Source organism: Lethenteron reissneri, unplaced genomic scaffold (assembly GCF_015708825.2).
Source record: "Lethenteron reissneri isolate LAM-NWPU_2019-01 unplaced genomic scaffold, ASM1570882v1 scaffold_1348, whole genome shotgun sequence".
NCBI lineage: Eukaryota > Metazoa > Chordata > Hyperoartia > Petromyzontiformes > Petromyzontidae > Lethenteron > Lethenteron reissneri.
In genome coordinates, this window is record NW_026891056.1 from 117,949 (window position 1) to 132,948 (window position 15,000).

At 54.7% G+C, this 15,000-nt stretch overlaps 1 pseudogene; it reads left to right on the forward strand.

Annotated features, from left to right (window-relative positions):
* The first annotated feature begins 663 nt into the window (after nt 1–663).
* LOC133362043 (endothelin receptor type B-like) lies at nt 664–9,790 on the forward strand (annotated as a pseudogene).
* The last annotated feature ends 5,210 nt before the right edge of the window (nt 9,791–15,000 follow it).

Below are 15,000 nucleotides of genomic sequence, written 5' to 3' on the forward strand. Positions count from 1 at the left end.
GAGGGGGAGGGGCGATGGGGGAAGGGGGGGGCACGGGGGGGGGGCGGGGGGGGGCAGGAGGGGGAGGGGCGATGGGGGAAGGGGGGGGCACGGGGGGGGGGCGGGGGGGGGCAGGAGGGGGAGGGGCGATGGGGGAAGGGGGGGGGCACGGGGGGGGAGGGGGGGGGCACGGGGAGGGGCGGGGGAAGGCAGGAGGGGGAGGGGCGATGGGGGAAGGGGGGGGGCACGGGGAGGGGCGGGGGGGGGCAGGAGGGGGAGGGGCGATGGGGGAAGGGGGGGGGCACGGGGAGGGGGGCGGGGGGGGGCAGGAGGGGGAGGGGCGATGGGGGAAGGGGGGGCACGGGGGGGGGCGGGGGGGGGCAGGAGGGGGAGGGGCGATGGGGGAAGGGGGGGGCACGGGGGGGCGGGGGGGGGCAGGAGGGGGAGGGGCGATGGGGGAAGGGGGGGGGCACGGGGGGGGGGGCATCTGGGACAGTAACATTTAATTAAAGCGTGGGGGGGGGGGGGTTTGATTTAAAGTTTTAATATTTCAAAAAAAAAATTTGTTCACCCGGAAGCTGCACACCAAGTGAACTTTGCCCCGGAAGCAGCAGGAGCAGGAGGAGCACGTGGACACGAGTTCACATCCAGCGTGACCACACGCACACCGCCACCTCGACCACGATGTCCACCCCTAGGAGGCTCACGTCCACCTTCTTGTGCCTCTCCCTGGCCACCCTGGTCGGCTTGGCCTCGGTACACGGCCAAGGAACCCCACCGTCACTTGCACCCTTAGAGCAGGTCCCAATCGACAGACGCCCAGACCATCCCCGCGACCAGTCCAGCGATGGCCTCGTCCTCTCCTCCTCCTCCTCCGTTCTTCCTCCTCCTCCTCCTTCTCGGCGTCCCCACCGGGACCCAGAGCTGGCGGGAGGCCGCCCCCGTGCCTGGCGCAGAGCGGCGTGGGCCTCGTCTTCAAGCGCGTCAACGCGGCCGTGGCGAGCGTCGTCTTCCTCGTGGGGACCGTCGGCAACTCGGCGCTGCTGCTCGTTGTCTACGGGGACAAGTCGATGATGCGCGACGGGAGCAGCGTCCTCATCGCCAGCCTCGCTCTGGGAGACCTCTTCTACATCGTCCTAGACATGCCCGTCTACGTGTACAAGGTGAGGAGGGGGGGGGGGGGTAGGACGCGCGCACGTGGTGCGGTGTCAATAACAACGCGAGTTCTTAGCCACGTGCTGCTGCTGGTGGCTGGATTTGAAGCGTTCGTGACTGCAAGGAATCATACTCTTGGGTTTTTTTCGGTCAAAACATCTAAAATAATTGCCAATAACACTGGTCATCACACTTTTTCTGGCATAAGGTTTTCAACGGTTAATTTTGGGGTGCTGATTCCAAATCTGGCATCAGTTTTTGTCTATCACATCAGGTTTCTGAGATATCAAATATTTGCATTTTCAATAAAAAATGCAGAAGAAAAATATTAAATAAATGTGGATATCTACATAAAATGATATTATAAACACACTATCCTAAAAATACAGCACCATATTTTAACACTAAAACAGTCACTGACTCGCAACAACTTGCAATCATAAGTGACAGAGTTAATTTCGGGTAAAATCAATGAAAATGGGGTATGCCGATAGCATCAAAATGAGATGTGATGGAGCAAATCTGAGATCAGATTTGGAATCGGCATCCTGAAATTAGTCTAGAACAGCTGCACAAGTCCAGGCCAGAAAAACATGTTTTTTTGTTGTTGACCAGGGTAATCAGATGGGCAGAAAATCAACAACAATTCCCTCTGATGTATCCAGAAAAGCCCCAAGGAGTTTCAAGACTCTGTAGAACGAGCATCCTGCTTGAGGATGTTTGGCCAATATGTGTAGCTTCTGCACGTGATGGATTCCAGAGACCACTTTGTGGACTGCCCATCTCCAGGGCGCCTGGCAGCCCCAGTGGGTTGGGAGTTTGACAAATCTCTGCGTGACCCACCAACCCTTGCCTCCAGAGCACGGCCCCACAGGCGAGCACCAGCGTGCCCCCCCCCCCCCCAGCTACAGCATGCGACGGATGTACAACCATCGTAGAGGTCGCGTGTTTTATATTTGCGCGATGTAATCCCAAAAACAATCCCCTTATGGATAATATTGGTCGCCAAAGTCTACGTGTGTTTGTGTACCTGTGTGTGTGTGTACCTGTGTGTGTGTGTGTACCCGTGTGTGTGTGTACCCGTGTGTGTACCGTGTGTGTGTACCTGTGTGTGTGTGTACCTGTGTGTGTGTACCTGTGTGTGTGTGTACCTGTGTGTGTGTGTGTACCTGTGTGTGTGTGTGTACCTGTGTGTGTGTGTGTACCTGTGTGTGTGTGTACCTGTGTGTGTGTACCTGTGTGTGTGTGTACCTGTGTGTGTGTGTACCTGTGTGTGTGTGTACCTGTGTGTGTGTACCTGTGTGTGTGTGTGTACCTGTGTGTGTGTGTACAAAACGCTTGCGTGTCTGCAGCCGATTAGCATGCTTGGCTATGTGTGGCGTGAAAGCGGTTTAACATACATACGTACACTTGGATACTATATACACGTAACTATATATAGACTGTCATGGTTTTTTTTCACTTTGTTGTTCTAACGTTCTGACCCCGTGCCCCTACTGGACATCTGTGAAAAAGAGCTTCATAGCTCATCGGATTCCTCCTCCAGTGTCAATACATATTCAGATTTTGTTATACAAAGAGAATATTCGCAAAAATTAATTGGCTAATATCCAGTTGTTATTCACTAACTTAGGAATATTCTGGCCAAAGTAAAGTGTAAAAACTGTTGTTATATAACAAATAGAAATGCATAGATGAAACGACGATGCCTCAATTACAAAAAAGAAATGTTTTACCCCAAGATGGTGAAGTCAACAGCGGTGTTGCCATGAGCAGGCTCGCCACTGGCATGGGAATGTGGAATTTCCACGACCGGTCGTGGCTGTAAACAGTACACGGGAGTCTCCCTGTGCTCATTGCGAGGATGCGAATTAATCAACCAATTGGCGCGTTGTTTACGTGACAAACCTTAATGGCTGTGTCGGGTGGTGGAGGGTTATGACACAACATTTCTACTTACGCGACCTAACACAAAAAACCTTTGTTGTGGTCATTAACTCGATTGACTTTTACCGCCCCCCTCCCCTCCCGCCAAAAAAGGCCTCTAAAAGTTCTGGAGACTTTTGTTGTTGAAGACGGAGACTTGTGTTGCCTCCGAAACGTCGTGATTTTATTGTTTTATTTTTATTAATTTTAAATTCATTTTTTGCATAGTCCCATGGGATGTTGGCTATCAACAACAAGGCAACTCCTATGACTAATTGGGAATGGGACGCAAGCGTAGGATTGATCACCCTGTCGCTGGCCGCCTTTGGGGAGGGTGTATAGTGTGAAAGGCCGAAACACCCTAGGAACCAAAGGTACACTACTGCTGATGCGCTCCCCAAATGTCACCAGGCTAACTGTTCATGAACTCTTGGAAGTGCTTGCACAAAGGATAGTAACATCTCATCCTGTGTTCTTTGGAATCATACGTGGCTTTACCGAAAGAACTAAGAGTATAGTTGTTGTTGATGTTTGGGAGGACCCCAATTCATTTCCTCAATTAATTTCCAGAGAAAACCTGCGGGGTGCGTGCGGTGCGTTCTTATCTTTCCAGCTGCACGCCGAGAGCTGGCCATTCGGTGCCACCGTGTGCAAGACGGTGCCCTTCGTGCAGAAGGCCTCTCTGGGCGTCAGCGCGCTGAGCCTGTGCGTGCTCAGCGGGGACAGGTGAGGAGAGACCCGGCCGCTCGCCGTTCCCGTTCACGGCTCAAATCTCGGAAGCGCTCAAAGCGCTTGTTGGCGTGAACTTGGTCTGGAGAGGCCTGTTCCTGAAGACATCGTGCTCACCGCGGAGAACTGTCACGACACGATTCCCAACGTCTTGTCTCTTCTCACAATTCAAGTTCCTAGACTCAACCCACCCGCGCCCGCAACGTGGCTTCATCCCAGAGGTCGCAATAGCCACACTGCCTCCCGCATGGCCTTGTGGGAGCCTCGGTTACCGATAAAGTAATTTTATTTTAGTTGTTCTTCTAATTCCGTTCCGATAATGTACGTGTGCATGACATACGTGTACGGAATCAGAAGAAAAATGGAAATGGGTTAACTACCTCGCCTGGTATACAGGAAGTCGTGGGTTTGATCTCGACCCTGACGCCTGCTGCTGTATATTTCCAGTTTGCATATTCTCCCCGTGGTCGTGTGTATTTTTTCTCCGAGTCCTCTGGTTTTTCCCTCCAAATTAAGACAAAAAAACATGCGCTTGATTATGAATGCTATTTGGCTGCTGCTCTAAATGTCCCCACGTGATCAGCTACTTCGTTGAGCTGTCGTTTGTGGCCAGGTCGTATACAGCTGAGTGGGCCTTGCCTGGTAACATACACATAGAATAGGAACAGTCGTAGTACATCCCCAGAGTTTAAATTCCTCCTCCTCCCTCCCTCCTCCCTTCTGCTCCTTCTGTTATAAGCAGCAGGCTACAACGGTATGTTTTTAAGCAATTCCACAGCCCTCGGGGATAGCCAAGCTTTAATTCAAGATAATTAATTGACGGTGTCATTCCTTGGGTGTCACCCAGAACCTCATTTCTCACTGAATATTGTCCGACTTCCTGGTAGACTGTTGTAGATGGCACCAGCGCCGTCTAGCAGCCACAGACATAGCGATCTGTCTACTGGATGTGGTGAGCCGCTGTGCGTACACATTGTTTCAGGTTGCCAAACCCGACGGACGCGGCCGAAACTAATCCCCACTTCCCAAACATGCGGCACGTGTCACCGTGTCGACCCAGCTCGCTCCTGCGAGCGAGACCCGTCCCGCTCACTCGCGAGTTCTCGCCTCGACAAACCAACCAACACCAACTTGGCCGCCCCCTCCTCCGCTTCAGGACCCCAAGCGATCGCCCGTTTCCCGCTCACGGCCAACACCGGTGACGATTATTTGAACCGGTCCTGGGCCTTCCCTAGGTAGACTCGGCCTCAAATGAGGACGTGGTGCGGTGTGTAAACATCGCCACCGGCGAGACAGCAGTCTGTTACAGGCTACACGGGGGGGGGGGGGGGGGTCATTGCCTTTATCTTTGGTGGCTGCGCAGGTGTAGTAGGTGTAGTAGGTTTATTAAACGGTTCACTCAGCACAGGCCAATGTATACAACACTCGAAGGGGTATCGGCCTCTTCACCCGTCTAACAGGGAGATCCCACAATCTATGTCACAGCTAGCCTACTCCCAGCTCCTCCACTCGAGAGCTAGGGGAGGCTAGTGATCCAGCTCTGGCCAAGCTGGGATCACGGCACCCTGAGTCACCAGACCGGCCTCTTCACCCGTCTAGCAGGGAGCTCCCACTGTCTCTAACCCGGCTAGCCTACTCCCAGGTCCTCTACTACGAGAGCTAGAGGAGGCTAGCTGATCCAGCTCTGGCCAAGCTGGGATCACGGCACCCTGAGTCACCAGACCGGCCCCTTCACCCGTCTAACAGGGAGCTCCCACTGTCTCTAACCCGGCTAGCCTACTCCCAGGTCCTCCACTACAGGGCTAGGGGAGGCTAGCTGATCCAGCTCTGGCCAAGCTGGGATCACGGCACCCTGAGTCACCAGACCGGCTCTTACAAGAGCATCGGCTCTGGGCTCTGGGGGCCACGCCACTGGCTTGCCCTGGTCGGTCCTTAGAAGCACGGCGATCCAGGGGAGTCCCAGGGCCTATCTAGCCGGTCTGCTCGCTTCACTGGTTAAAGCTAAACACTGAACCCCGAGCCCTCCGGCTCACCGCCTTGTATAGCAACTCCCCCCCGAGGGGTGGTGCCGTGGGGGATCCCAGCGCCGTTACAGCCTCCCAGGGCTAAACGATGCGGACGTGGATGTAAGCATCTTTCCGCGTGCGGGCACAAGCACCCCCGGTGTGTTTGTTCGCCCTCCCGTGACCCCTCTACGCAGGTACCATGCGGTCGCGCACTGGGACCGCCCCCAGGGCGTGGGCCTCTCCCTGCTCACGGCGCTTAAAGTCCTGGCCATCTGGACGCTGTCGCTGGTGCTGGCGGTGCCCGAGCTCCTGGCCTTCGACACGCTGTCCTGGGAATACCGCAACCGGACGCTCGACACGTGCATGGTCATCCCGCAGACGAGCTTCGTGGAGGTGCGACGCGGCGCGTCAAGGACGTGGCAACCGCCGGCGTCGCCGTCACCGTGGGGGGGGGGGGGGGGGGCACAAACGGGGATGTGAATCGTCACCGAATGTTTTTTGTCCGGGTTGCTGTACCCGTACCCGGCCGCACCAGGGTCGCAAACGGGTACCCGTACCTGTATCCAGCCGTACCCGTTGATTTTAGGAACTTAAATTGTGAGAAGAGACAAGACGTTGGGAAATGAGTGACAAACGGTTACTCACCAGTAACTCACGGCCTACCCGTACCCATACCCGGTCACACCAGGGTCGCAAACGGATACCCGTACCCGGCTGGGTACGGGTAGCCGGGTATCGGGTAGGGTACGGGTATCGGGTACCCGATTGCGACCTCTGACACACGGTCCGTCTTTCAGTCACTCACAGAGACAGGCAGCTAATTAGATACTCCACCAACCCTGTGTTCGGCTATCCCACGAGGAGATTTGTCGCCCCGCCTGACTCTGACGAAACCTCTTATCTGGGCCCTCGCAGTTTTACGCCAAAGCCAAGGACTGGTGGCTGTTCGGCTTCTACTTCTGCATGCCGCTGGCCTGCGCGGCGGTCTTCTACACGCTCACGACCGTCGAGATGCTCGGGATGAAGAAGCGAAACCTTGGCAGCGCCATCGACGAGCACCTCAAGCAGGTGTCGAACCTCGGGACCTCCCTCCGGTACCGCCGGCCCCATCGGCTGGAGGCCGAACGGCTCCCCGTGGTTGTGCGGTTACGTAACCAATTTGCGGTGGTGGGCAGGAGGGGAGGGAGGGGTCCGTGACGTTCGCTCTCCGACTTTGTCACCGAACGATTCGTGAAACTGCGAGATGTTGATTCGACCGATATGTTGATCCGACGGATGTTTGCGTGTGTTTGCGTGTGTGTGTATGTGCGTGTGTGTGTGCGTGTGTGTGTGTGCGTGTGTACACACAGCAACGGGAGGCAGGCAAGGCGGTGTTCTGCCTGGCGGTGGTGTTTGCGCTGTGCTGGCTGCCGCTGCATCTCAGCCGCATCCTCAAGAGAACCGTCTACGACGAGATGGACCCCAACCGCTGCGAGCTGCTCAGGTGGGGGGGGCACCCCCGAACCGTCCCCCCCCCCCTCTCTCCCTCTCTACTCGTGCCCTCCTCGTCCCATGGGAGAATGAAGAGTCAATTGTATCGTCTTCGCGTGAATCAGAGGTCGCAAACGGGTTTTGATTCCTTACCCGTACCCGTACCCGGCCGCACCAGGGTCGCAAACGGGTACCCGTACCCGTACCCTACCCGTACCCTACCCGTACCCGTACCCTACCCAGACCCTACCCGTACCCAGACCCTACCCGTACCCTACCCGTACCCTACCTGTACCCTACCCGTACCCTACCCGTACCCTACCCGTACCCTACCCGTACCCGGCCGGGTACGGGTAGGGTACGGGTATCGGGTACCCGATTGCGACCTCTGGGATGAAGCCACGTTGCAGGCGCGGGTGGGTTGATTCTAGGAACTTGAATTATGAGAAGAGACAAGTCGTTGGGAAATGAGTGACACACGGTGACTCACCAGTGACTCACGGTCTACCCGTACCCGTACCCGGCCGCACCAGGGTCGCAAACGGGTACCCGTACCCGGCCGGGTACGGGTAGCCGGGTATCGGGTAGGGTACGGGTATCGGGTACCCGGTTGCGACCTCTGGCGTGAATATCGCAGCAGCAGCAGCAGTGATAATACCAATCGCAACCACCACGCCCTGCGCGTGGAACTTCTTTGGCACCGTATGTAGCCGAGCGCGCTCACCGCAGGTGCGGGGGAAGGACGACGAACTGAACGCGAAGTGTTCTTTGCGAAGAGGCGTCGTTCTCAATCTACTTTGCAAACGACGCCCTTGGCAATAGAATACACTCAGCGAGTGTCAAGAGTGGGGTTTGTTTCAGGAGCGTCCTGCTCTGTCATGTTTCACCAATGCCAATGCCCCCCACCCCCCCCACTCCATCCAGCCCCGCGTTTCCTCCAGGGCGTTGTTGTGAACGTCCGACGCACCCGCTACACCCCCCCCCCCCCCCCCCGGTGGCTTGCTTCTCACACGGCCCCCTTAACGCGAACAACGGCACATGGCCGGTGAACGAGCGCAGCTGGATCGCGTCACGGATCGTGTCACGGATCGTGTCACGGATCGTGTCATGCGAGCGGCGTGGTAAACGAGGGGGGGTGGATGGGACCCCCCACAAAACATCGCAGCTCAACAGCGTGGGGAGGCGGGGGGGGGGCGTCTCGCCGGACCGAGGACACTTTGCACTCATTAGCGTAGTTTGCTGTTGCGACGTTCTGTCGCGCCCCTACGGGACAGCTGCGGGGAGAGAGCTTCGTAGCTCATCGGATTCCTCCTCCAAGTCCAAATCAATATTGAGATTCTGATCCGATCGCGATCACCGCTTCACCGGCGTGTCGTTGTCACGCCGCTCGGAGCGTGGCTGTGTTCGTCACGGTTGGGCTACGGGTGCATTCTGTGCGTGGCCCCGATGCAATGTGAAGGTCTCCTGGCTCCTGATTCACAACGGGTGTGTCCTCTGCCGCCATCACCACCACCGCCCTCTGCAGCTTCCTGCTCGTGCTGAATTACATCGGCATGAACCTGGCGACCCTCAACTCGTGCGTCAACCCCGTCGCCCTCTACGTCGTCAGCGCAAAGTTCAGGAACCGCTTCAAGGTGCGTTTGGTGGCGTCGGCCACGTTTCTGTCGTCACGTTTAGATCACGGGGGGGCTTCTCAATCGCCGGTGCTCGGGAACCGCGACAACAACAACAACATCAACAACAACAACAACAATCACCGCTGGTGCACAGGTCTGACGATCACGTTGCACGTTCGCGTGACGAATTCAAACTGATACGGGTCTCGTGAATTGATGCGTATCTACTACGTGTGTTTGTATGCAAGTATGTATGTTTGCATGTGTGTACGTGAGTGGGTGTGTGTTTAGGGGAGCGGTGGTGTAGCGGTTAGTGTTAACCAGAGGTGCGGGGAAAGGACAACAAACTAAGCACAAAAAGCAGTTCTAAAGAAATGAGATTGTCAACGTGGATAATTTAAAAGTGCGTAGCTCCAGTGGCTTCCTATTATCGGAAGGAAGAGCGTTGCAGACGGCCGCAGAAGCGCGTCTGAAAGCGCCGCGCGATGCGGTGATCCCCACCGCCGCCTGTGTTCGATGGCGAGCAGTCAGAAGCCGCCGCTGCCGCTGCTGCTGCTGCTGCTGCCGCCGCTGCTGCTGCTGCTGCTGTGAGGATGATGAGCGGAGTTGGCGTGATGGGTTGACGCTCACTTGACGAGATCGGCGAAGGTGTCGCGGTTCATGTGTGGCGAGCGCTTTGCGTGCGGCGAGAGCGAATTTGACGTCGCTCGTCGCAGTGCCGACCCTCCTCGCTCCAACTCTCTCTCCTCCTCCTCCTCCTCCTCCTCGTCGTCGCCGCCGTGCACAGTCCTGCCTGTGCTGCTGCTGGGCGACAAGCAGACGGCGCTCCAGCGGAAGGCCGTGGCGGCGCCGGCCAGCCCGCTCGGCCGCAGCAACTCCCGCTCCAGCAACAGGTTCATCGTCACTTGAGCTGAGCTGGCCCCCCCCCCCCCCCGGGGGATGTGGAGGGAGGGGAGGTGGGAGAAGAGTTGCCGGGGGGGGGTGGGGCAACGGGGGCCGAAGTGAACTAGACAGCCGTGGCCACGTGGGCCAGGCGACCGGCTTGGCTGGAGGACGGTGAAAGCAAACGACGCGAGCGGCTTAGCGAGGCAATCGCGGTCGGTCGCGTGACGTGCGCTTGCACGGCTTGGTGCGACAGACAGCCAGAGAGAGGGAGCAGAGATGATGGGGGGGAGGTGTTTAAGCACTCGCTCGAGCGGAACGAGCGCGTGCCGCCATCTCGCCCAGCTGGGCTGCTTCTCCACGGCCTGGGGGGTCCCCCCTCGCTCGCTCACCCCCCTCCCTGTCTCCACCCCCCACCCCCCACCCCCCACCCGGGTCTCTCTTGCTTAGACGTCGACGTCGCAGCAACACGGCAGGGGGAGCGCTCGCTCGCCAACTGTTGATGCGACTTCATTTTATTTGTCCAACTTTGGCTGTCCCTTGGCACGATCAAGCGCAGCGTACGGACGTTGACAGGATGTCGCTGGCTGGGTTCTGGCCGGCGCCGGTCTCTTTTGCAAAGTAGTCGAAAGAGCCGAAGAACCGGGGTAATGTTGCAGTGGTGGGACTTTACTTCCGTTAGCTACGTACATACAGTTGCAATCATACGTGTGTGTCACGTTTTTGTCATATAGCATCAATGGGCAGAGTTGCTTTCAAGAGGCACACAAAAAATATTGTACGTTCAAATAAACAACGTCTACGCAACATGTCTGTGAATACATGTAAATAGACATTTACTGATGCATGAATGCGCCTGTGTGTGTGTGTTCACACACGCCGCACACGCACACGTGGAGCTAAAGCGGCGTTTTTAAATCCTTTATATTAAGTTCGCTTGCTTGCGCGCTTACGACCGTGCAAACCTTTCGGTCGTTTTTTAACCCACTTCCCGTGATCCAATCGAGCTGACATTTTGCACACAGACTCGTTGTGCGTGACAATTAATGTTCGTGGAAAAAAATGTCCAAAATTTTACACTGTTTAGGGAAAACAAATTAAATATTTAATTACCAATTGCTTAATACTGGCAGACAATAATCTGACCCATAGGTGGCAGCCATCTCAAGCCAGAGGACGAGAGGACTCTAGCCGCCACGCATATAAAGGATTTAGAGTGAAAAACTTTGTTTTTACGGGTTATACTTTTTAATATCGAGGTGTCGAGAGAGGGCCACACACGTGAAGGCTTACGCAGCGAGAAAGAGCGAAAGCATCGGGGTGAAGAAGAGAAGAGTGACAGCTAGAGAGACCGTGCAGGGGAGGAAGGAAAAAAGACGTAGAACAAGAGACGGAAGAAGACAGAACAAAAGAGCTCATTCTCATGAGAGCAGATGAACAGATTATCTTAATAAGAAGACAGAACAAAATTAACCCGTAAAATCAAAGTTTTTCACTCTAAATCCTTTATATGCGTGGCGGCTAGTCCTCTCGTCCTCTGGCTTGAGATGGCTGCCACCTATGGGTCAGATTATTGTCTGCCAGCATTAAGCAATTGGTAATTAAATATTTTTTAAATAATTCCTAAACAGTGTAAAATTTTGGAAAAAAATTTTCACGAAAATTGTCACGCACAACGAGTCTGTGTGGAAAATGTCAGCTCGATTGGATCACGGGAAGTGGGTTAAAAAACGACCGAAAGAGTTGCACGGTCGTAAGCAAGCAAGCAAGCAAGTGAACTTAATATAAATGATTTAAAAAAGAGCTCATTCTCATGAGAGCAGATGAACAGATTATCTTAATAAGAAAGCAGTGGTCGTGTGTGTGCTGTGCGTGGTGGTGGTGGTGGGTGGTGGTTCCCCAGCTGTCCGCGTGAGAGCGAGAGAGATGAGGAGGGAGAGGGAGGGAGATGGGCCACGGGACAGACAGACGGGCAGCTGGGGAAGCTTTCCGAGGGTCGATAAGTCACGTGACCTGACGGCTGGACGGGCTGTCACGTGACCCTCAAGCAAGAAACTCAGGTTCAGGCCTGTGCCTAATGTGCACGTGCAATTACAAACATCAATACACAACAACAACAACAACCGCCATTCGCCACTAAGGGGCGGAGACGTCACCACGACGCTTGTGCCAGGCCAAGTGCACCTTGAGGCCACGTGAAGTGTCGAACGCCCGCTGGCAGGAGGTCACGGGGCAGACCCAGCAGGTACCACGGGTCGACTGACCGAGATGACCGAGATGACTGGCTGATGCACCACCTGTGCCCCCTACTGTGCCAACTTGCTGTGCTTTAGCCACCCGGCGCTCCGCTCATTGTTGTGAGCGTCGCTCCTCCGCCCTCCGTTGTTGTTGGAAGGCGACTGCCTCCAACTGCCCAGTAGCGTCCTTCACGAGCCTCCTCCACAGAGGCCGATCTTGACACGCATACACATACGTGCACACACGCATACACGCACGCCCATACACACGCACGCACAAATCGACACAAAGATCCCCCGTGTAGCCTTAACAGGCTGTCGTGGCACGTTCCGTTAGCAAGCACCTACGAAGGCCGGCACTGCACACCGAGTGGTGGTTACACACCACACCAGGTACTCGTTTAAGGTTGAGTCGACCTAGGGGAGACTCAGAACCGGTTCAAACAATCGTCACCGGAAGCAGACTCGAGTTCGCCGGGTTTGTAGCGCAGGTCGCGAACCACGACAGACAACGACACACGCAGAACCACGAGCAATCACACCTCTGCAGACTGGCGTGGCTCGGCTGCTGTTGTCCCCCCAGTAGTGGCGGTATTTATACACCGCACTGGGGACTCGTTTAAAGGCTGAGTCAACCTAGACGAGGTCCAGGACCAATGCTGATGTCACTCGCCACTGATGTGAGCCGTGGTCGGGAAATATTACAGCGCTCACCACTAAAATACCGCTCCACACGCACATGGACACAGAAACAATTGACACACAGATACAGATAAAGATCCACCGTGTAGCCTGTAACAGACTGTAGGGGCAAGTGCTGTTAGCGAGCACCTATGAAGGCCAGAACGGTACACGAGGGGGTGGATGGCCAGCACCACGCCCGACCGCCTTTGTCTCCCCAGTGGCGATGTTTACTACACACCGCACCAGGTACTCATTTGAGGCTGAGTCGACCTAGGGGATGCCCAGAACCGGTTCAGATAATCGTCACTGGGAGTTAGCCGTGAGCGGGAATCGAACCCGGGTCGCCAGGTTCGTAGCGTAGCGCTAACCACTACACCACCGCTCCCCGCACACATACATACACACGTGCTCACGCACACCAAAAACATACATACACAACAACTTACATTTGCCAGTGAGTCGCGGTGATGTCACCACTGCACTTGTGCCAGGCTAGGTTCACTTTTAAGCCATGTGAAGTGTCGAAGGCAGGATAACATTTTACTGGCCTTGCTATCTTTCTGTGCTTTAGCCGCCCGGGGCTCTGCCCATTGTTGTGAGCGTCGCTCTTCCACTCGCTGTTGTTATTAGAGAGCGGCTGCCTCCTGCTGCGCAGTAAAGGCTTTCATGTACCTCCTCCACGAAGGCCAATCTTGACACCACTGGTACCAATCGTCTAAAAGTTGATTCAATTCCAGATCCTGTATCACGTCAACTCATCTCTTCTCTAAGCTGTGCCATGCTCATTTCGCTCCCTTTATCCAGCCAAACAAAAGCTGCTAAGGCATGTGGTGGCTGGGCATGCGCACTACATCACCCAGCCAAATGTATTCTCCACTGCCAGAGGAGCTCACCAGTGAGGATCAACCCAGGATGGATCATAGGCAGACTATCCTGCATGTTTCAAGCCAGCAAAGAGTTCCTGGTAAGGGTTCCCAGGTTTCACAAGTGTACAGTGAGGAAATCGTTGTTGCCGAGAAGAACTGGAGCCTTCTTTTTTGTGGCACGGCAGACCAGGCAGCTTCTTCGCAGAATTATGCGGCTGACGAAAAGTGAAAACTGTTCGGACTGACTTGGCGTGGGACCTCTCTGCTGTCAAATCGGAATAGGTCATACGCACACTGCCACGTGATCTCCTGTACACTCTCTGCAACCGCTCCATTACTCACACACTTGTTGCAATCGGTGCATTGCTCCTTTTATAAAGGGTGGGGCACCAGGGCATCCTTCCAATCCTCAAGAACCTGACCAGCGGTGGAAGTTGTAAGGCAGCTTGAACATCGTCGCCTTCATACCTCACGAATGTTCTCGGGAGATCATCTCCGCTCAGATGCATTACCTCCGTGGACTTTTGGGACTGTGCATTTTAGGCAGCACCTCATAAGGCTGACACATCATGCCAGTAACAAAATATACTAATAGACAAAAAGGGGAAAAACCCGATGAGTATATGTTGGTACTGGCAAAGGAGGTCCCATGACGTAGCTGCTCACCCCGAGCTCTCATTACTCTGGTAGTGCGTAGTCTTGGAACTGTGCACCTTTTGGCGTCATCTGGTCGAACACCATATGAGACTAGGCTCTAAAGAAAGCTGTCTCTGGTGTGGACCAATCCGTTTCAAGGACAATGCATACATTATCAGAGTATTGTTTTTGTTTGCATTTGACTGCGAGTATTGTGGTTAATATAAGCATGATTCCTTGCAAAAGGTGTCAGTTTTGTTGCCAGAAAAAAGGGGGTTTACCCCACCGCATCAGGCAGTTATTTAAGACTGAGTCGCCCTAGGGGAGGCTCCGGACCGGATCAGATGTCACTCGCCCCGAGTGCGAGATGCAGCAGAGAATTCAACTGGGGGGATCAGAGGGTTCATAGCACAATGCACTGACCCCTGTACCACGACTCCCAACACACGATCAGACAAAGACACCGCAGTAAAACAACTGTGCAGTTTCAGTTTGGAACATTGCATGAATGTGCCAAAATGTTTGCATGGATGCCATTTTAACATCCTCTTTGTAACATATGCTATAGTGCCAAACAAAGCATAGTTTGAAGTCTTTAACTTGTCTGGTAAAATTTCGATTTAGAGCTTTCGTGACTGCAGGGATTCATCTTCTTGGTTCTTTCGGAAAAGTCATCACGTAGAAGGGAAATAATGAAATAATAAAAATACAACATAATAAAATAATTCTCACAACGCAAGCAGCCGTCCTCATGTGAAGAACAGGGCTGTCGAGAAGACAGAGTCTCTGTCTTGTTTGGTAAAGTTTAGTAAAT